Source organism: Bidens hawaiensis, unplaced genomic scaffold, assembly GCF_021521415.1.
Source record: "Bidens hawaiensis isolate Kalapana, Puna unplaced genomic scaffold, B.hawaiensis_p1.1 tig00019918_1, whole genome shotgun sequence".
NCBI lineage: Eukaryota > Viridiplantae > Streptophyta > Magnoliopsida > Asterales > Asteraceae > Bidens > Bidens hawaiensis.
The window spans coordinates 71,348-94,195 of NW_027493021.1; the positions used below are offsets into that span (position 1 = coordinate 71,348).

The 22,848-nt window shown below is 33.4% G+C and overlaps 1 pseudogene across 1 annotated transcript; it reads right to left on the bottom strand.

Moving 5' to 3' along the window:
- Positions 1–750: 750 nt before the first annotated feature.
- Positions 751–21,770, bottom strand: LOC143559440 (ABC transporter G family member 1-like; annotated as a pseudogene). The gene is made up of 7 exons (XR_013139942.1): positions 21,507–21,770; positions 21,353–21,432; positions 2,273–2,737; positions 2,087–2,173; positions 1,888–2,013; positions 1,623–1,817; positions 751–1,544 (listed from the first exon to the last, which is right to left on the bottom strand). The product of XR_013139942.1 is annotated as an ABC transporter G family member 1-like (transcript).
- Positions 21,771–22,848: the final 1,078 nt, after the last annotated feature.

Sequence of the window (22,848 nt, forward strand, 5' to 3'; positions counted from 1 at the left end):
TATTAAAGCGTATATAAAAAACGAAAAATAAACCATATTGACATACTTTCGAATAAAATATATGTCAAACATAAGCATGCTCGCGTTTGAATAAAAACTTATGTCTAAACGTAAGCATACTGTACTTAATATAATCATCCGTGGAGAGTATAATGGCTATTTGATTTGAGGGGCATGTGCCATAATTTCTAGCATACGAAAATGGGCGTCTGTTATTATCTTGAACGACCGTTTTAACTGTTCAAACACAGTGAGATTAGATCCTCCAAAGTGTGCATACTGTGACCCTCTTCTCAAACACTAAATTATGATTTTCATATAGTCACAACTTTATATTATTCTTCTATAATTTATGACATATATTTACACCAAAAGAGTTCAAAAGAACTAAACTATTTTTCGTTTATTGAATAACTGAAAACAAAGTTCTTTATATTAAAGGCTATGATAAAAAAAATAATAATAAAGTGAAGTAACTAGCTAGTGATAATAATCATCTTAATATTCAAATTACAGATAAGATAAATACTATCAAACTTTAAGAGAAATGGCAAAATAAAAACTCGATAACATGCCGTGCCCTCTTAAGCTCCTCTTAAGCTAGACATTCGGAACAACGTGTAGCTTAACATAAGTTGTAGAAGATCAAAGCATATGATAAACCATGGTTAAAACAATATAATATTTATTCTTCTGCCTTCCCTTTGGATTATTGTTATGGTTTCGTGTTAACTTATTTCGGTCATTTTACATAGCACTCCAATCACTTAAGGAATACTTAATGCGAAGGTGTGCCAAGAGGATTGACTATCACTTGCACTTTCTGCTTCTTTGGAATAGAGAACACCAAATTCATTCGACCTGACTTAACCTTCTCAGCAATCATGTTTATAGCCCCAAATAAGACCCTAAAAATCACCACAATCCCTAATATTATCAACACATCAGTCCACTTGGAGTAACCCATTTCAACTTGCCATTTCTCCCTTAATATATACTATCCATCGATGATTTTTGGCACCCCCGCTTCTTCATATTCATACTTTACTCCTTCAAACTCGTTCTTGAACAATCCTTGATACGCATACTTAAGGTAGCCAATGTAAAAAAAATGGGTATTTCCAAATAGGGTGAGGCAAATCATTGGGTAAGCGAAAGAACCCACCGCCTAAAGTCATGAGGCCGTGTATCCCTGCACCCACTATGATTCCCATCAGATAATTTGGAACTACACTTGCGACTATCATCATGAGGCTCTCAACTGTCAGCATACAAGAAAAGAGTATGGCTATGTAGTATGCAAAGTGATCCAACCCCTCACGAAGTCCAGTTAGGTAGTATGCTATGGCCCCTGGAATCACGGATACAAGGAACAAGTATGGTATTGAAGATAGCGTATTGGCTATAACGAAAGCCCCGGGTGTGTAATGTCCATTTAATCTTTCACGTTCGAATACTTTCATGTCCTCCACAAATGAGGGAAATCCCCCGATGGCCATCAATGTTAAGAACGAAGCCACAAACATTAGCATCGAACTTCTAGCCTACATGTTCGTATTGATAGTTTTAATTAAGAAGTTGTAGCCATGGTGTATAGACAATATATTAGTATAGTGTTTTACCTCAATCGAACTGTAACTCGATCCAACTTTAAAGTATAGTGTTCCCAGACCTAAGGACAATACTATATAGATAGCAAGGCGCAACCAGTAGTAGCCAATATCACGGTGCATATTGACAAAAGACCTCTTCGTGAGTACAAGAGATTGGGTTGAGAAGCTAGCATGGTCTTTAACTTTGTCATGTGTTGCATCTCCCTAAGAAATACCACAATCAGAACAGTCAATTATGACATTTTTTTTTGGTATTTATGAATACCTACTTCACCTTTTTGCATATTTCAGCAACTTTATGGTTAACTTCTAGGTAGGTACTAGATGACTTGTAGGAATCTACTAAGGTGTTGATAACTTCCTCTGTAGGTTTCCTTCCAGCTAAACCTAGTTCGATATCCTGTGAATTTCAATAACGTTACTAGAATCATAGAGAACAATTAATAAATACGATGTGTTCTGTTAGAAGTTACCTCATCAAAATCCTTGTTTATTGTTCGAAGAAAGTGGTCGGAAGGATTCTTGAAATTGGGGCAAGGGAAGCCATTCAAAGTGAAAAACTGCAACCAAACAAGATATAAATTTAGTTTATTTTCAGAATGAGTTCACATTTGTTCAATGCAAAACCATATTGAAGATGGTGTGATAGTCATATATACTTCATTTGCATAGCTTGTCTTCCCGAAGTAAACCGTTCTTCCAGAAGAAAGAAGGCAAAGATTGTGAAAAAGTTCAAATACTTCGCTGCATGGCTGGTGAATTGATGCAATGATGGTCCTTTCTTCGTGTTGATCAAGCCTTGCGATCCTGCTCATCACGTAGTATGAGGCCGCACTATCGAGGCCACTTGTTGGTTCGTCAAGAAAGAGAAGCTTAGGATGAATTAAGATTTCAATGCATATGCTAACACGTCTCTTTTGGCCTCCGCTCAGGCCTTTAGCTCCCCACCCTCCAATTCTTGTGTCCATTGAAGCTTGAAGACCCATCTCTTTTATAGTCATTTCCGCTCTCTCTTTCTTCTCAGATTTAGACATGGAGTCCGGAAGTTGAAGCTGCGCTGAATAGTAGACGATTTCACGAACAGTAAGTGATGTGATTAGTGCATCATCTTGAGTCACATAAGCCTGTATATAGAACGTGCGTAGTTTTCAGTTAGTAATTTTGTGTTAGTTACCGAAAATTAGAACATGGAAAATCTAGATGAGCCAAATAAAAGCATGTTTGGTATTATTATTTCTTACAATGTCCTATATGCTAGGGTTTTCATGATTCAATTAACTAAAATATTACCACTCATTAGTTGTTTGTTACACCTCCTCTCATAACAATCAGTCCGGCCATCTCTAAATTCAAATAGGAATCATAAATTTAGGATAATATACGTGTGTATGTCATAAATCTTAATTACATTATATGCTTATGTTGTCTAGATTAAAACAAAATTTTATTTTCTCTGTGTCGTATCTATTTATCCAGAAGAACAAATCATGCGATTTCCTAACTAATCTGCAAAACCGAACTACAAGAACTTATTATTATTGAATGTTTCACGTTAGTACGATATGTTTTTATCTTTTGCGGAAGAAATTTGTAAGCGCAGTTGTATTGGAATTTAATTATTACTTAAATCCTATCAAGTTAGAGCATTCACATTACCCTACATTAAAAATTATTATATTTTCTCTCATTTTCAAATTTAAATACTAATTTGTTATCCTTTATCATGGGTTGAGTTATAATAAGAAGATTAGTTTTCTTAAGAAGGATATTAAATAATCTTGTCAATTTATTTTAAAATTGAATGATTGAGATTAGATTAGAGAGATCATCATTTGTAAAACAAGGGTAAGGGCATAATAGGGATAACACATTTGTTGACTTTCTCTCTTCACATGCAAGACACATGTCAAATACCCCAATCATTTTAAAATGCCCAAAACTTTTTTATACTACATTTTTTTCGAAACAATTTCAACTTAATAACGAGTGTTTTTATCGTTTATATGAGTACCATATTGCTATATATAAAAAAATCATGGGTTTTTTACAAAGTGTGTTTTACCAAAATTGTGTTTTACAAAATTGTATTATACAAGTGTGTTTTATTTTTTCATAGTGATTTTGCATTGTGTAATTTAATTGTGTTTTTCATTATGTTTTTGTCATTGTGTTTTTATTTTTATAGTGTTTATTTCATTGTGTTTTTTACATTGTGTCTTTTTCATTGTGTTTTTCATAGTATTTTATTTTTCGACGAAATTTCCGAAGACTTTTCCGGCAAGGTGGCGGCAGTGGGTGGCGATGGGCGGTGGTGGTTGTAGGAGATAAGTGAAAATTTAAGTGGTTAATTAAATGGGTTTTTGAAATTAAATTAAGTGGGTTTTCAATATTAAGGTATTAGACAAAAATACCCTTTTTCTTAGCCTTCTTAGAATAATCAAACTTCTTATTTGATCTTTTCTCCCTTTATCATTACGTTTTCTTTTTTCTACACTCACAACCACTTTAAAAAAATATTAAAAAATTAATTGAGGTGAGCAATGTCTTCCTAAATATACAATACTGATGAAAAACATTTCTCTATTCTCCTCTCACAACAACTTTCTATAATTTACGAAACCTACTCATAAATTTATAGGAAGGTTAATGTGAATGCCCTTAGTAATGTGAAATTGGTGTATAATGAAAAGAGGAGAAATCCAACTTGGTTATACTAAAGGCAAGTAATCAAGTCTGACAACATTTTTCCCAACAAGCTTTATAAGGAGCTCTAGGAACTCAGGATTCATACTTTCACGTTTTATTTATTCATTATTTAGTTGTTGCACGAGATAACAAATGATAATGAACAAACATGCATGTTATATCCTCAGTCATGGTTCAAGAACTTTAGTGTAAAGAAGTTTGAAAGCATTTACTTCCAATGAATTTTAAATAAATATGTTATTGTTAATATATATATATATATATATATATATATATATATAGTAATGGCCCTGTAAGTGTCACATCACTTTACCTTTTTTTACATCATTTCATCTAACTGAAATGGTTTATCATCGCTTAACTTGCCTTAATTTAATTTAAAAATAAATTTTAAATTATTGTGTGATAGCGTAGAGGATTTGTAAGCCGGTTAACACTTTAACCCATCTTGTTTTTGACGTCTCGATCTCACCTGTGAAATGAGTGATATACATATTAACCTTTGTTACATCAGTTTTAACACCTTGCACGTTATGATATACGCTCTTCCTAAAAACATTTCTTAATTGCCTATTGGAGATAAAATAAGACTACAATCCATTTTGTCAATAACTCAATATTGACTTTGGGAGCAACTTAATGAAGTTGAGGTATATGATATATATCTCCTCACTCTTCTAGAAAGTAATAAGTTAGTAGTTTGTTGAATGGGATTTGATTTTTATTATGTTTAGTTCTTGATTAATTATTGTTTGATTTTAAGTCAATGACGAGGTTGTTAAGAACACGACAAACAACGATTATTGTTAAAACTTTTCATTAGTTTATTCTAAGGTTAATTATATATGTGATTATTTCTTTAATTAGCAACGGTTTGTGAGAATTTTGTATTGATTATGCCTATCAATAATAGTATATATGCTTATGATGAACATAATGACATGTGATAAATGTTGGTAATTTCCATCTTATTAGGCTCGTCACGTATAGGTGACCGGATTAGATTTATTGGGCATATGAAATTTATTAATGTTGTAATGGGTTTATGTGCAATTGGGCTTTATATATGGTAATTATTTGTTGGCCAAGTCAGGGTCACCTTATAAATACATAGCCATGACAGGGTTATTTTATGGTAAGAGGGATTATTGTAATTGAGTTTTGTGCTAGTTTCTTAATTATAATAATACGAGAGGTTTATCTAAATATCGTGTGCTCGTTTGTGTTTCTATTATCAATTCGTGTTCTTGAATTGGTATCAGAGCCTTGTGCTCTTGGTGTTTATCAGTCAATTAGAGTAATGATTGATTATACCGTTGAATTTTATACCACCGTCATCATATCCGAATATCGATAATACTTCCATCGTTCGTTATTGCAAGAAAAGGAAGTGTTGAGTTGAATTCAAAAGAGATCAATAATTCTTGATTAGTTGATTGGTAATAAAAGACAAAGAAGTTGATCATTTGCTAAATTTGTGTCGATAAGGAGTTCAAAGGAAAATAATAGTAAAGTTGATTTATTATTTTCCTTTGGTTCGCTCGATACGAAGAAAGGAAAAAAAGAATAAGTAAAAGGTTTCTTTTTTATTTTCTTGGTTAAAGAAATCTTAAACTAATTCTTTTTGTGGTTACGGTTTGACGAAGAATGATGGGTGATAAGGAAGCAGTGAAGACGAACGGTGTGAGCGGGAGCGTGAACCCTAATGCGTTCCAAAGTCTCATGCTTGCCTCTACCAATTACACGGTATGAGATATTTGAATAAAGGTACTCCTGAATGTGCATAATGTTTGGGATACCATTGCCCGGGTGTAACTGATGATAATAGAAACAACATCACGATTGCGTTAATTTATCAGTGGATCCCGGAAGCGACAATCATGCAAGTGGGTAATCTTGAATCGGCCAAGGATATTTGGAACGCTATTAAGACGCGTAATCTGGGGGCTGATCGGGTTAAGGAGGCAAGATTGCAAACCCTTATGAACGCGTTTGATCGTATGAGGATGAAAGAGACGGAGACCATTGATGAGTTTGAGGCGAAACTCTCGTGTACGGCGTCAAAGGCGGCGAGTTTAGGAGAGATGATCGAGGAAACTAAGATGGTCAAGAAGTTCCTTTCAAGTTTACCTCGAAGTAGGTTTATTCAAATTGTTGCCTCTCTTGAATAAACTTTGGATCTCAAAACTGTTGGGTTTGAAGACATGGTGGGACGTTTAAAAGCATACGAGGAGTGGATTCGGGAAGAAGATATGCATTCCAAAACCTAAGGTACGTTTGTGTTTCAAATGTTTGAATCCTCAAGTAATCGGTACAATGATCATGAGTCCACTTGTCGAGGTCGTGGAAATGGAAGAGAGCGAGGACGACGTGGTCGCGGTTCGAGTCAAAACCGTGGTCATCAAGAAAATGCCATGAACCGGGAAAACCGTGAACATAAGGGCAAAATGGGGACCTCTCAAAGCTTCAATGCTATCGATGTGATGAGTTTGGACACTTTGTCCATAAGTGTCCTAACCGAAAACAAAAATTTCAAGGCGAAGCAAAGTTAGCTGAAGCATCCGAGACAAGGGATCCTGCTTTATTTATGATGGAGTTTGTTCAAGAAATAGTGTTCTTTAATGAAAAGAAGGTTATACCTGGAAACTACGAGTCCAAAGATGGTGATGAATGGTAGTTGGACAACGGCGCGAGTAACCACATGACGGGTAACAAGTCTTTCTTTTCTTAACTTAACAATCGTGTCACGGGAAAGGTTAACTATGGGGGTGACTCTTATGTTGATATAAGCGGTAAGGGGTCAATTTTATTTGAGGCAAAAACTGGTGAACATCGTTTGCTTACAGATGTTTATTTTATACCGAGTCTTCGAAGCAATATTATTAGTCTCAGTCAAGCCTCAAAACACGGGTGTGATATTCATATAAAAGATAACTACCTTAAGATGCATGATGGGCAATGTAGGTTATTAATGAAGGTGACTCGTTCCTCTAATAGGCTATACCAGATACAATTAAAGATAAGTAAACCAGTTAGTTTACTTAGCCGAAAAGAAACTAGTTGGTTGTGGCATGCTAGGTGTAAAACCAAATTTAGTGACTTTCGATATCAAATTACGAAACCCGTTAAACATATTATGGTTAGGTTAAGAATTGAAGTAGCGCGAAATCCAGATACGAGACGAGAGCTTCGGTGCACAAGTTTATATTTACTTTTATGTGTGTGTTTGTAAGGTGTTTTCATCCACCCAATGGGAGATCACCTTGGGCGAGGTCGGTTATTTGTTATCAATGTTATTAATCTTTTAACTGACAATGAGATCGTTCATTTATATCTTATCGTTATATTATTTATGTTCGGTCATTTGAATTCACTGCAACCGTCTCCAAAACCGTGTCAAGAGCAAACCATTCAGATGGTCGTTTTGGGACCTACAATTGGTATTAGAGCGGGTTGAATATTATAATTCAACTTTGCTCTTGATATTCGGGTTCTATTTCCGTTATTACCCGAACCGAGACGTTAAAACCCGTTGAAGTTTGAAAATAAAGTTTCTAGATCTAGAAACAAATTTGGAAATAAAGTGGGAAATAAGCGTGTTTGAAGGATTTTCCTTGTAGATCCGGATGTTCGGGGTCTACAATTTCCCAATCTGGGCGTTTCGGGAACCGTTCCGCCATACGCCGAAAATCCGGCAACCCTACGGTTCTTCTCCGGCGATGATTTCAGAGATTGGAGATGCACACATCAAACTGCGATACTCAGTTTGGTGCCTATCGGTTATCTCTTTTTGTTGTAAGAGGTCGGTATTTCGGTTAAAAAAAGGGAAGTTGTACATTTTTTTGGCTACCGACGTCTGTGACTTTAGGTGGTTGGGGGTGTATTGTGTTGACGAAGAGTGACTCGTCAGAGCTCGATTTTGTGGCCAGATTGGTAATCGGTGGTTGGATGAATGGTTGTTCATGCTGGGAGAATGATGGTTGAAGGCTTATGTTTCGAAATATGGTTTTTCGACACCTGTGGTTTTATGACATCGACGGTGGTGACGATTTTGATGTTTTTAGGTGGGGATGGCGGTTTGAGTTGACCAAATCAAATGTTTCGAGCAACTTGCAGATCTCTCTGATGAATGTCCGAATTCCGGCGAGGTGACCTCTGTTCACATGTATGTTGGCGGCTAGAAGATGCTAGGTTTTTTTTGCTGCTGTTACTCTTCATCGTTGAAACCATCTGCAAGGTTTGATTTATTTTTCTTTTGGGCTTGATGATTGATGATGGGCGGATATGAGCTTCAAATCATAAAATTGATTGTGTTAGGTAGGGCTAGTGATTCTTTTTTTCAACGTGGACCTGTCATCATAACTTGGGCATGGCAATTAGACCACAAATTGGTAGATTATGTGAAAAACAAAATTGGCATAGAAAGTGATTATTATTTGGGTTGACCAAACTGACGAAAGTCAAAATTTTCTCGAGTTTTTCTTCATTATTGGACCGTGTTCAAAGCATATTATTTATGTTATTTTCTAGGTGTTCAAGAATTGGATCCTGAAAACGTGGGCTACAAGCATCAGAGATGCTTATTTATTAAGGTGATAAATTTTAAACAAGTTAGATTTAAAAGGGAATTAAATTGTCTAAGCTCTTAATGTGACATTCGTCATTTTTGGTTTAACTTGTAATTGTTTTTGTATCGGAAACCCGACCCGTTTTGGTCCTACTGATCCTACGTTATTAATTAAATGTTTGGTTTTATGTTCATTTATGATACACAATTGTTGGATCAAGAAAACATCCTTTTCGGTACCTTAAAACATCCTTTTATGGCTAAAAACGAGTTAAAATAAACTTATGGGACTAAAATTGTCAAATAACAAAATCTAGAAACAACCCCACACTAGGGGCGCCGCGCCATGCGACCACCAAGCCCATGGTGGTCGCGCAGCGCCTAGGCCTCTTTGCAGACCACCGGCTCGTTTTTCTTGTTGTTTTGTGCATTGTTTGACCTTTTAAACATATCCAAATGCATGTAATTCTTAACAACAACATTATGGCCAACCCTTCACTCTTTCCTTATATAAACAAGACCAATGCATCCCATTTTGGTATGCTCATTCACCTTAAACTCCCCCCAGTCTAGATCTAAGTATTCTTCTCCAAACTCTTGATAGTTTGACTTCACAAGGTCAAACTAAGACTAATATTTGTTTCTAACTAATTCTTGTTAATCAAATCTTGTTTTTATAGCTTGTTTAAAAAATGCTTCCCTTATTTCTTTGGCTTTCCCTTCTCTGGCCATGTCGGTTTAAGTGTATTGCTAGGCAACGCTACATGGAGGACTATTATATCCTTGTTAAACACTTTAATTTATGCTTTAATTTTGTTTAAGCTTATTAATATTGTTTAGTCCTTATTACTTTTAGTTTCCAAATCATTTTAATAGTTCAATGGTATTTGGGTATGTGACCACCATCCTCGGTTTCATCCCGAGTCAAGAGCCGAACCGAAACCAAACTTTTGTTTAAATACTTTATTGTTAACATATTGTATGTAAGACTTGAGTGTTATCAGTTCTAAGTTTTTTCTAATAAGTTCTATGGTATTGGGTATGTTGTAACCATTATCGGTCTTATTCCGAGTCAAGGACCGAACCAACATCGAACTCTCGTTTAAATGCTTTATATTTAAAATGATTTATTAATATGTTACATGTAACATTTGTATATTATAATTTCTAAGTTCATTTTAATAAGTTCTATGGTATTGGGTATGTGGTAACCATCCTCGGTCTTATTTCGAGTCAAGGACCGAACCAAGACCGAACTAAACCGAGTTCACTCTCTTAAGACACACTAGTTGTGTTTTGGGCCACCGAATCTCGTATTTTTCTCTAAAACTATATTATAAACTAATTTTAATTTTTTCTCAAAATACTTGGCATGTCGGATCCAACTTGATCTTATAACAAGTTTGGACCGACAAAACCAAACACTCGCTTAATGGACGTTGGGGTTCTTCTTAATATAACTACACACTTTTTTATGATTCTTTTGATTTCATTGAGTTATCTCATATCACTTATTACTTGGAATCTCGGCTTCGAGCTTGACCAATTATCAAGACTTGAACCGACAAATCCGAACACTCGAAAAATCTCGTTTTGGTATCTACCTAACAAAGGATCTTGCAATATTGCAACCTTACCCAAATATTTACTTAACAAAGGTTAAGTAAAACAAATGAATAGAATACTGAGTCCCGATTTCGAGTAAACTTACTTTTCAAAAACCATTACTTTAATTTCTTATGTAATTACATTTTAACCTTTAAAGTTTAATTATTTATCTTACTAGTCATGTTATTTTACTTTAAAGCTTTTAAGACCATCTACTAACTCAAGACCCTTTTTTAATCTAGGTCTTGCTCGTTGAACTTACATTTCCCCGTTTTATCGGAAACTAATCCTTCAAGTTACTTATGTCATGTGAGTACATTTCATCCCCCGTTTATATTTTTATACTTTGGGGGTAACATGCATACCTATTCAAATTATGATACTATATTCTCAAACCCCAAACTCTAGAGTATATGATACTTGAATATTTGCCCTATTGTGTGTTATATGCTTCATATATGCAATGCTTTACGTGCACGACTGTTTATTTATGTTATTGTTGAGACTCAATAAGTATGATCATACGCACCCCTAACTACTTTAGCCTTGTGCTAATAGAATAGAGCCTCATTATCCGAGTATGTCGGTTGTTACCGGTTAGAAAGGATCCTTATTTATTTTTGATTTATATACTGCAATTCTTGCCTTTATTTATAGTTTCATATACGAGTTGTGGATTTTGCCTCATATTATATATACTCGAAAATGTGAAATTGCTCACCAACATTCGTGTTGACAAATATTATTTTATGCTTTGTTACAGGTTTGGTTATTGGTTGATTGAAGTTCGAAGATGCTATCTTATTTGAAACCGTTTAGGTTATTAGAAGAATGAACAACTAAATTCTTATATTTGGTGTTATTTTGTATGAACGATGTTGTGTTACTTTTGTTGATTAAATGAAGCGAATGAGTTGTTTAAATATTGTCACTTTAATAGTTTCTTGTGTTCTTGAGAAATCCATTGCACCCCGGCATGTTCCACCGCCTTTGTTCGGGGCGTGACACTCAACCTCAAAATGTGGGCTATGAGTATCTGGGATACTTATTTATTAGGGGTGAGTTACCTAAATAATTTATTCACGGAAATAATAAGCTTTGTCATTTGTTCATTGTCCCCGATAGTTCTTCTGAGCCTATACTGCTTGAAGATCCAATATGGATAAAGAAGCGATAACTCCTTTATGAATGATTTAGGTGGATCATACCTTTAGGGGGTGATTGAAGAGGCTTCGGCTTTATCGGGTTGATTCGTGAAGATGCGAGACATGGTTCAACGAAGTTTTTAATATCATAAGTCAAGGGGGTAACTGTATGGCCAATTTTAGTGACTTTCGATATCAAATTACGAAACTCGTTAAAAATATTATGGTCAAGTCTATAATTGAAGTGGCGCGAAATCCAGATATGAGACGAGAGCTTCGGTGCACGAGTTTAGCTTCAACGTTGAGGAGATCTTCTAGAATGTTTGGTTTTAGCTTTAAATAGGACTTTATGTTTACTTTTATGTGTGTGTTTGTAAGGTGTTTTCACCCACCCAAGGGGAGCTCACCTTGGGTGAGGTCGGTTCTTTGTTATCAATGTTATTAATCTTTTAACCGACAACGAGATAGTTCATTTATATCTTATTGTTATATTATTTATGTTCGGTCGTTTGAATTCACTGCACATATCTCGAAAACCGTGTCAAGAGCAAAACCGTTCGGATGGTCGTTTCAGGACCTACACTAGGTTTGGTCACATGAACTTCGAGTCAATAAAGATAATGGCTAAGAGGGATGGTTGAAGGGATGTATGGCGTTACCCATGAAAACAAGTTATGTGAATCTTGTTTGGTCGGGAAGCAAACGAGGCAATCATTTCCTAGTTCGCAGCTTTTAGGGCAACTCTAGCTTTAGAACTTGTGCACGGTGATCTGTGTAGAGCGATTACCCCTCCAAAAATAGCGGGTAATAGGTACGTTTTTCTTTTAATAGATGATTACTCATGATTTGTTTGAACGTATTTGTTGAAGGCTAAATATGAGGCGTTGAAGCTTTCAAGAAGTTTAAAGAAATGGTTGAAGGAGATGTCGGGAAAAAGATCAAGACATTTCATACCGACCGAGGTGGTGAGTTTAACTCACATGAGTTCAACAAGTTTTCTGACATGGAAGGCATTCAAAGACATCTAACGGCATCGTATACACCTCAACAAAATGGGGCGGTTAAAAGATGGAACCGGACCTTATCGGAGATGAGACGAAGTATGTTAAAAGCACTGTGTGTTCGGAATTACTTATGGGGTGAGGCAATCCGACATGCAACGTACCTCGAGAATCAGATTCCTACTTGTAACCTAAAGGATACAAACGCCATACAAGACGCTAAAACAAAAGAAACTGAATATTGCTCATCTTAAAGTACTCGATTGTGTGGCGTATGCAAAGATAGTGGGCACTCACTTGAAAAAGCTTGACGATCGTTTGACGAGTTTAGTGCGTATCGGAGTCGAGACCGAGTCCAAAGCTTATCGGTTGTTCAATCCGAAAACCAAGAAGGTTGCGATAGCTCGTGACGTGGTTTTTGACGAGAAGAAGACGTGAGTTTGGTCTAATTCGGGTCAAACCAATGAAGAAATGGAGCTAGCAGCGGGTTTATTTTGGGTTGATTGATACGGGGTTATTGATACTGGAGTTGGGAAACTTGTAACCGAGCCAATTGGACGCAACAACATTAGCGACGACTATTCAGCTTTGTTTCCAAATTCTGAAACATAATCAATGACAACTTCTGTCGCTAATTCAGACAGCCCACCGGCACCTTTAGCGACAACATCTGATATTCGGGTCACTAATTCCAACAACTTAGCAACAAGTTTAGCGACATCAGCAACTGATTTAGCGATATAGGCACTTAATGAACCAGAAAGTAACTTACGAAGATCTACGCGTGTTCCGATCGCACCGGTTAAGTTCAATGATTTTGCCCTAAGTTTGGAAGTGGAGGACATTGAACTTTTTTTGTTAGAAGTAGGTGAACCGAGGAATTTTAGTGAAGAAAAATCCAAACCAGAGTGGATAAAAGTTATGCAAACGAAACTCGAATCCATTAAACGTAACGACACATGCAAGTTGACGGAGTTACCGAGAAGGGCTAAAGCTATCGGATTGAAGTGGGTTTTCAAGGTGAAAAGAAACGCAGATGGTTCGATTAATAAACATTAAGCAAGACTCATGGAAAATAGTTACGTGCAACAACCAGTAGTCAATTTTGACGAGGTCTTTGCTTCGGTGGCGTGACTTGAAATCGTATGTATGATTATTTCCATTGCAGCTACTGAGTGATGGCAATTACATCATGTGGATGTAAATTCAACATTGTTAGCGGTGGAGCATATTAGTGACATGGAACATCGAGCTGACATTCTTACAAAAGCACTTGCGAGAATCAAGTTTGACGAGATGAGAAGATTGCTCGGCGTTGAAGATCTCTTAGTTTCGAGTCGGAAATAAGGGGGTGATTGTTGGTAATTTTCATATTATTAGGCTCGTCACGTGTAGGTGACCGGGTTGGTGTTGTAATGGGTTTATGGGGTTACAATTGGGCTTTATATATATAATAGTTACTTGTTGGCCAAGTTAGTGTCACCCTATAAATACATAGCCATGATATGGTTATTGTATGGTAAGAGGGATTATTGCAATTGAGTTTTGTGCTAGTTTCTTGATTATAGTAATACGTGAGGTTTACCTAAATATCGTGTGCTCGTTTGTGTTTCTATTATCAATTCGTTCTCGAACATATATCACACAGTCAACATGAAAACAACAATTAGGCTATTATTATATACGTGTAATCTTAATATTGAATGCATATAATTTTAATTAATACATTTTTACATGTATAGTTGAGTATCTTTATCTTTAAATACTATTAAAGCAATACAATTATACACATGACCTTCTTCTAGGCTATCCACATGTGCAATCCAGTCAGCAACTTTCCATTCACATATTCTCTATTAGGCTGCCACGTGTGATGTTGACCAAACACCCTATATTTAAACCTTAATAATTCATAGTTTTTCACCCTAAACATATGTTTCTCTCTTTCTCTATTAGCCGGATCTCTTTTCACCCTCTCATATATTCCAGCTACTCTAGATCTAGATATGTATTAATCGTTTTCCGGTAAGGTTATATTTTATAATAAACTTCCGATTGTTGATATATGTATTTCCGGCAACATTATATTTTCTTCCGCTAACTGTTTCCTCTAACCTTTTTATCTTTATTTTCATTGTCAACTGATTTTATTAAAATCAGTTTAGGTTGTAAATCAAAAACAGCGATGAAGCTTATATGTGGACGTATTTACGTTTTTCCAGTTAGTTTTTCCGGTAATGTCTTATACCTATAACAATGGTTGTTTTATATTTATTTGAAATTTTATATTTTTCTTTCCTCTCATATATTCCGGCTAATCTAGATCTAGATTTGTATTAATTTTTCCGGTAAGTTTGTATTTTATAATAAACTTCCGATTGTTGATATATGTATTTCCGGCAACATTATATTTTCTTCCGATTATTGTTTCCTCTAACCTTTTTATCTTTATTTTCATTGTCAGCTGATTTTATTAAAATCAGTTTAGGTTGTAGATCAAAAACGGCGATGAGCTAATATGTGGACGTATTTACGTTTTTCCGGTAAGTTTTTCTTGTTAGTTTTTCCGTTAAGTTTTTCCGGTAATGTCTTATACCTATAACAATGGTTGTTTTATAACTTTCAGGTTATTTTCATTGTCATTTCAATTTCTTTCCACTTTGTTTTTTGTATTCTTTCTAATTGTAATCTAATTTTACTATAATCTATATAGGTTCTACATCAAACTCTAAGATTCAATTGACATGTTGAAGGTTTTGAGATATACGAAAATATTGTTGATTTATTTCCTTATCGGAATTATTATGATAATTATTCCGATTACATCCATTAATAATTCTTACTGATTTGTTTTTTAATAGTTCAGTATATCTAACATTAATTTATTCTTAATAATTTTAGTTTATGGCTGCCCAACTTGATAGATTGGCCAATTGCATGGAAAAAGTATTTGATTGAGAGTAGATTGATTGAGTTTGTTTTGGTCATTATGATTGTATTTTAGTTAACCCATTTTTTAATTTCTCTTAGTTTTTAATTTGTAAAGTATTGATATTTTCTTATATTTGTTTGTTATTTATTTTGCAGTATCGCCATAATACAATGTTGAAGTTTGTTAAATTTGAATTGTTATGTTAATTATTCCATTTCGAAGTTAAGAATCTCGCATTAAAAGTTTTCCAATCTCAAAATTCTTTCCAACCTTTATTAGAATTCCATTAAAGTACCAGTTAATTTTTGCACGATTCTATTTGAATTTGAATTCGAATTCAAGATTATATTATCAATGTTAATTGTAACATCCTACTTTTGGTTATGATAAATAAATGGAAATTTTGTTTATTCGATAAAGCGTCGTGTTTCGGTTTAGATATATAAACTATAAGATGACGGGCGTGGACTATAAAAGATGGAATAAGAAATGGAATGGGCCTTAGGTCCATGGGCTTAAGGGAGTATAAATACCCCTTAAACCCTAATCTTTTCCATTTTATTTATCTCCACACCATAGCCTACACCATCAAAAACACACACAAACACTATTCTTTAACCCGAGCCTAGATCCGAGGTTGAAAACCCGAGCTTGTTGGTGCAAGATCGTCGTGACAAACCTAAACAACATCAAGACCAGCTCGTGTTCATATAGCGACTCGTTTAAGGTACGTTTATATTTAGAAATCTTCATATATGTCCGGGTTCATTTAGATAATCTTAGATCTGTATGCGTATTGTAAAAATTAACCAAACATGATGATTCTTGCTGAAAACCATTAACGATTGATAGGTTAATCGCTAAGCTAAAGAAACCGTAACATATATGCCTAAATCGCACCCCTAAAACATGTACGTTTGGCCGATTTGATGGCTAGGGTTTGTAGGCGCTTGGATTCCGAATCCATTGATACCTAAATCGTGTTATTTGGTTAAGGAACTAAGGTTTAATCGCATATCTAAGGTCTGTTGACTACTATTTTTCTTGACGATTTTGACTTTGACCCTTGAGTCAAATTCTGGATAAGAACTGTTGGTGATTCGTTAAGGATGGGTGATTCGTTACGCGGTCATAACGAACGGGACTCATTCATTTAACTTGATAACGAATCAGCCCTTAATTCCTTAACTACCCATTCGTTAAATAAGATATCGAAACTAGTGATTCGCTATAGGCTCATTCGTTAAATAAGATAACGAATCTGGTGATTCGTTATAAGCTCATTCGTTAAATAAGATAACAAATCTGGAATGACGAATTAGATGGTAATAAAGAATGAATCTGGATAACGAACTAAGGAAGGTTATATAGCGAATTAGATAACGAATTAGGCTTAATTCGTTATAGGAAATGAGTTAGCGAATTAGAAAATAATTTTAAATCCTAATGAAAAATGTGTTAAGACAGTTAATGAAAATAAAATTTTTCCAGCTCGACCCTTGGACCCCGCTTGGGGCTGCCGCCCCTATAACCCCGCTGTCGGACCCCCGTTCGTTGTGGGCTATATAAGGATAGAAATACGATATGAGTAGTAATAGTTAATTGATACATGTAATTATTATACAGTTAACCGTGCACAGCTCAAGAAAGGAATAACTGTTAACGGTGAACGTAACCGCATTCAGGTGAGTTTCTAGCCCCACTTCCTTGTTATGTTTTAGGGGCTGTGTGCATACTCGATGTGAATTGTTAATACACTTACCTTAAGTGGTAAGTGTATGTCTTATGTATGAATGAATGCTTAATGATGCATGAACGATCTTCGGATATTGCATGTATCGTCAAGGGATAGTTAAAAGATATGTTTGATATATATTTATATACATGATATACAAATGATGTATGTACGTATGGAAGTTATGATTATGAATGTAGAGAAAGGTATGGAAGGTAAGTTTAGAAAGGGAACGGACCCTAATAATATCCGCGAACGTAGACCCTAATAATATCCGCGAACGTAGGGACCGGGCCCTAATAATATCCGTGAATGCAGGGAACAGACCCTAATAATATCTGCGAGTGTTCTAGGATGATGTATATGTAAATGTGTATGTATAAAAGGAAAGAAGGAAGGTATGATAGTATGAACGTACGAAGGAAGGTAAAGAACTATGTGTGTATATGTACCTTCGGGTGCGTATATATATGAATGTGTATGGATGTATTGTATGTTACCTGGTTAACTAGAACTCACTCAGCGTAGCTGACTTTTAGTATGCACGTAGGTGAGTAGAATGAGGCAGCTCTCTTGATGAGGACACAAGGCATGGAATTGAAGATACCGGCATCTCAAGGAAATGTTATGATGTGTTAAAGACTATGTTTTGATTTTAAATAAATATGAATGTTTGTTAAGACAAGATTTGAAAGTTATGTAATTTTTTATGGTTGAAGTTTTATATTCCGCGCAAAGTTTTAATTAACTCTGATATTTAGAACTATGTTTATGAGTAAATCCAACAGCGAATGTAGGGCGCCGGTAACGAGGCCTTACAATAATTATGTCAAATTATTGGTTAAAATAAAACCCTTTTGGTTCTTAAATTATTCAAATTTATAATTCATGTAAGATTATAATAATTTATAAATACGACATTTACATTTCAATAAATTTATACGATGTTACATATATATTACATTTTAAATATGTTACACCTGTGTGTAACACGGGTACTATCCTATTTCTATTAATTGTAAACATGTTTTGATTGTTAACATGTGTGGATGTTATTGAAAATTCCTATCAATTTTAAAAGTGTTTGTCATTCTTTTTTTTAATATACTTTTTTACATAAAACTTTTTCCAGTTTTTTTACCGAATTACCTTTTAAAATAAAATTAATGATTTCAATTGATATTTAAATTTTAAATGAAGATAGTCATTTGACTTTTCTTTAAAATCTTACTTAAAATTACTTAAATTTTGCTTAATATTGATGACATAATTAATAAGATTAAATACGTATAAAATTATAGCTTTTTTGATGCCTAAAATATATTCCAGCATTATTACCGAATTCCAACATTAATGATTTTAAAATACGTAGCTTGACCAAAATATAAGTATTATCTTTGTTGCTTAATATTCTTAATTAATTAATAATTAACATTCATAACATATTTATTTCCGTACGAAATTTGACTAATTACTAACTAACTTTTAAAGCTTTCCATATTTTTTATTGTCAACCAACATTCCATTTGTTTAAATTTGATCATTTTTATTTATGCCTAAATGTTAAAATTATGTCTAAAAATAAACCCACAAATTAATAATTTCAATCTTCTATTCGAAATTCAAATTAAAATCATCATTATAAGTTATTAAAAATATAATAAGTTGTTGCTTAAATACGAAGTTTAAATAAATCATTTCGAAATTATATTTAAATTTCAAATTTTAAATAGTCACTATAATTGTTTAATTTATGGTTAATAGTCATAACATAATTAAATCGGATTAATACGGAATTTTACAAATTAAACACAAACTTTAAAAACTTTCCATAATCTTCAATCTCAACAAACTTTCCATTTTTTTATATTTGACCATTTTTATTATGTCTAAATGTCAAAATTAAATTCTAAAATAAACCTCCCGATATCGATGCTTCAAAAATAAAAAAAAATTTCCATAATATTTTGAAGTTGACTAATTAACCATTTTTTTAATATTTTCTAATTATTTTGAAACGTGTTGTGTTAATTTTAAAAGAGTATCAAATTTTTTCGGTATGAATTCGTGTCGTCACAAGTTATTTTTAAGTTATACTATTTTTTTTAACTAAAAAGACATTCTTTTTTCATCTATAAATCATTTCGTAACCAAATTTGACAAAATATGAATATTTAAATTAAACCGAAACTTACACACTTTAATATTCAAATTTAATATTCAGATTTATTTCGTAACCAAATTTGACAAAATATGAATATTAAAATTAAACCGAAACTTACACACTCTAATATTCAAATTTATTAATCAGATTTAGACAAAACTTACATCATAATTAATTCGATCACATCCTTACAAAGTTTATCTAAATCATCTATAAATAAAAACCGTGTAATAATTTTGTCAAATAACTTCTATTGTTAACCGTATGATATTATAATGACTATCTCTATATAATTTTTATCATAAAATTCATTTTTTCATTCCAAGGATGTACATAGAGATTTATGATTTGTTTATAGTTTGTGAATTGTATTTGTACATTTATTTCTCTTATTAACAATACATTGAATTTGATTTTGTAGTTAGTTTAGTTTTCTTCATTGGAAATATAAAAAATTATAACACATTTCTTTATATTTCGATTATTGTTTAATAAACAAGACTTTATGACTTCATATATCATGATGTAGTTATTGATATATCTTTTTTACTTCATGGATTAAGTTAGAAAGATGTTTTAAGTTAGCATTTTACGTTATTTGTTGTTGTATGTTATTTTGTTTTAATAAAAACAACAAAGTAATACCTTATAATGAATGTAAAATTATTTGTTCTTATAAATATTACACTATCGATTCATTATTATTATTATTATTATTATTATTATTATTATTATTATCATTGTCGCTATATATATTTATTTACAATTTTCACGCGTATGATACACAGGTTACTAGCCATTGAAAATATTCAAATTTTAATTTACTGTTTGAGTCTTTGTCTCCAATTCTTCCAACATTATACAAAGACATTTTTTAATATGTGACAACCTTTTTTCTAAAAACTATTTTTATACACATAAAATGTATAATAATATCGATATGAATGTATTGTTTTAAAATAAATCAAACATTAAGATTTGGTTTGCAAATTATAGCTTATAATTAATAGTGTATAAATATATCAAAAACTTATTATAAAAGTCATAAATAAAAATCATTATATAATATAACTCAATTTACGTATCATGTTATATTTTTTTTTACTTTCATAACTTTCATCCGTGTGTAACACGAGCTTTCATCATTAAACATATTATTTTAATGGTATATTTAATTTGAATTATATTGTTTTTATAATTTTTCAGGAGGTGAAGCAACATGAGTTTCTTTTGTTAGACTATTTGAAGAAGTTGATGGTAGTTTAATATGAAAGAACATGTTTAGGTCTTTTGTTGATATTTTTTATGGTTTGGTGTACACTAACTTATTTTAACCTTAAACTTTTTATATCTAGACATTGTAAATGGTTAATGTTTTGGTCCGAAAGTTATAGAAGTTTTGTGTGCTTGAATTTGTTGTTTAAACATATTATGTTTGTTGACATGTTTTTCTACCCGTGTGTAACACGGGCTATACCCTAGTATAGGATCGTTTGTACACAGCCTAGCATATTCGTTTTTTTGTTTGTTTTGTTTTTGTAATAAAATTAAGACATTCAAACTTTTTTAAATAATTCAATAATAGTGACCCAATAAAAATGGAAAACGAAAACTTGGGAGACATGAAAGAGATTATAGGTGATCTTTGGAGTTTATGACGTACGTAACCAAAATAGTGAATCCATATTTACCCTCCTACTCACTTAACCATTAAATATTTTCTCAATAACTCTACCATATAGTTAGTTAATAGTTTTTTAGTTTTATATAAAAGTATTTTACTTCACTATATGTTTTTTAAACCGTAAATTAGACCAAAGAAGATCCAGACGAACCAAATAAAATAATATTTCCTGCATATGCTTTAAGCTTAGTTCTTACCGATGTCCCATATGCTAGGGTTTTCTTGATCCCATTAACTAATATATCACCACTCTTCCTAGTCTTGGGGTCTAATCTCCCTGCATACAAGATATCAGTTAAAGCAGTTATAAAAGTTTTGATCATTATTATTACTATTCCTTTGCAGCAATACCGACTAAGGCGTCAAGGAGCGTGGATTTTCCAGAACCAGAAGGACCCATAATAGCTAGGAGCTCCCCGGGACGGGCATATCCCGTGATACCTTGAAGTATGGATCGGCTTTTGTTGGTCCGTCCATTGCGCACCATAACCCACAAGTCTTTCCATGTCAAACACACGCCATTGATGTTGTCACCCTCTACTTCACCATGTTCATCATGGTATGGTAGTTCTGGTGCATGAGAGGTGATCTCCAATTCTTGGGGATTCTGCATCGTATAGAGAGAGAATAAGGGGAGGGATGTTGAGTTAGATTTATTTTTGGGTATTTAAAGGATGTGTTGACATTATATAAAGGTTAAGTAGTTATCCGCGTGACCTAGTGATTTTCTAATAAAAATATACTACTAGTGTAATTAAATAGTGATTTTATATCTTTTGACCACAAAAGAGAGTAACATATATGATTTTTTTTTAAACTAATTGCTTCTATAAACATAGGCCAAAGCAAACATATTATATCAAGCTAAAGTTAAATCAATTAGATCAAATTAACGACTTACAATTTCGATCTATTTTTGAAACAAAGAAAACTCAGAAACTTTATATCGTTAATAATACCACCAATCTCCACTTCCTTACCTTCGAAGTATTTGTTGTTTCTAGCATTCAAAATTCTCGAACAAGTAATAATCACTAAACTATGAAATACTTTCTTTTCCCGAGTCCCTAACCCCCACGTTCAAATGAACTTCCAAAATGTCTCTTACCGTGAAGTCATGATTGAACAAATTTGTCAATCGATCTCTTTTTATTTGGATTCTTGCAAGCTTATTTATAAAGGCATTAAACTCGTGTTATGTACCTATATTTTATGAGTAAAACATTTAAAACGCCCACAGGAGCACGTTATTACATATTTTAATGGTATCTTTTATACGAAAATATTTATTTATGATTTTTCATGGTCAACTTTTCTTTTTGTTAATTAAATAAAAGCTTACTATTTTGTAGGTGGAATCCGAAACTAGAACTATTTTTGTTTTTTCATCTTTAGTTGGTTTAATGCGTTAGAATGATTTTGTGGCTATAAAATATGTTTGCAGATAGTTTGCTTCGGGTCAGAAGTCCTACCAGGCAGTGGCGGGCCCAGGATTTTTTGTCAATGGGGTCCCAATTTTTTCGGTTTACAAAATTTTTCGGGTCGGTCGTTATTCGGGTCGGGTCGAGGCGAGGAACATAATAAAACACGGAACTATGGTGTCATTGGAAACGGGTAAGTAGAAAGAATCTAAATTACAAACTAGATGAAACATACACTTTTAATTCATACCCGAAAAACATGAACGTAATCT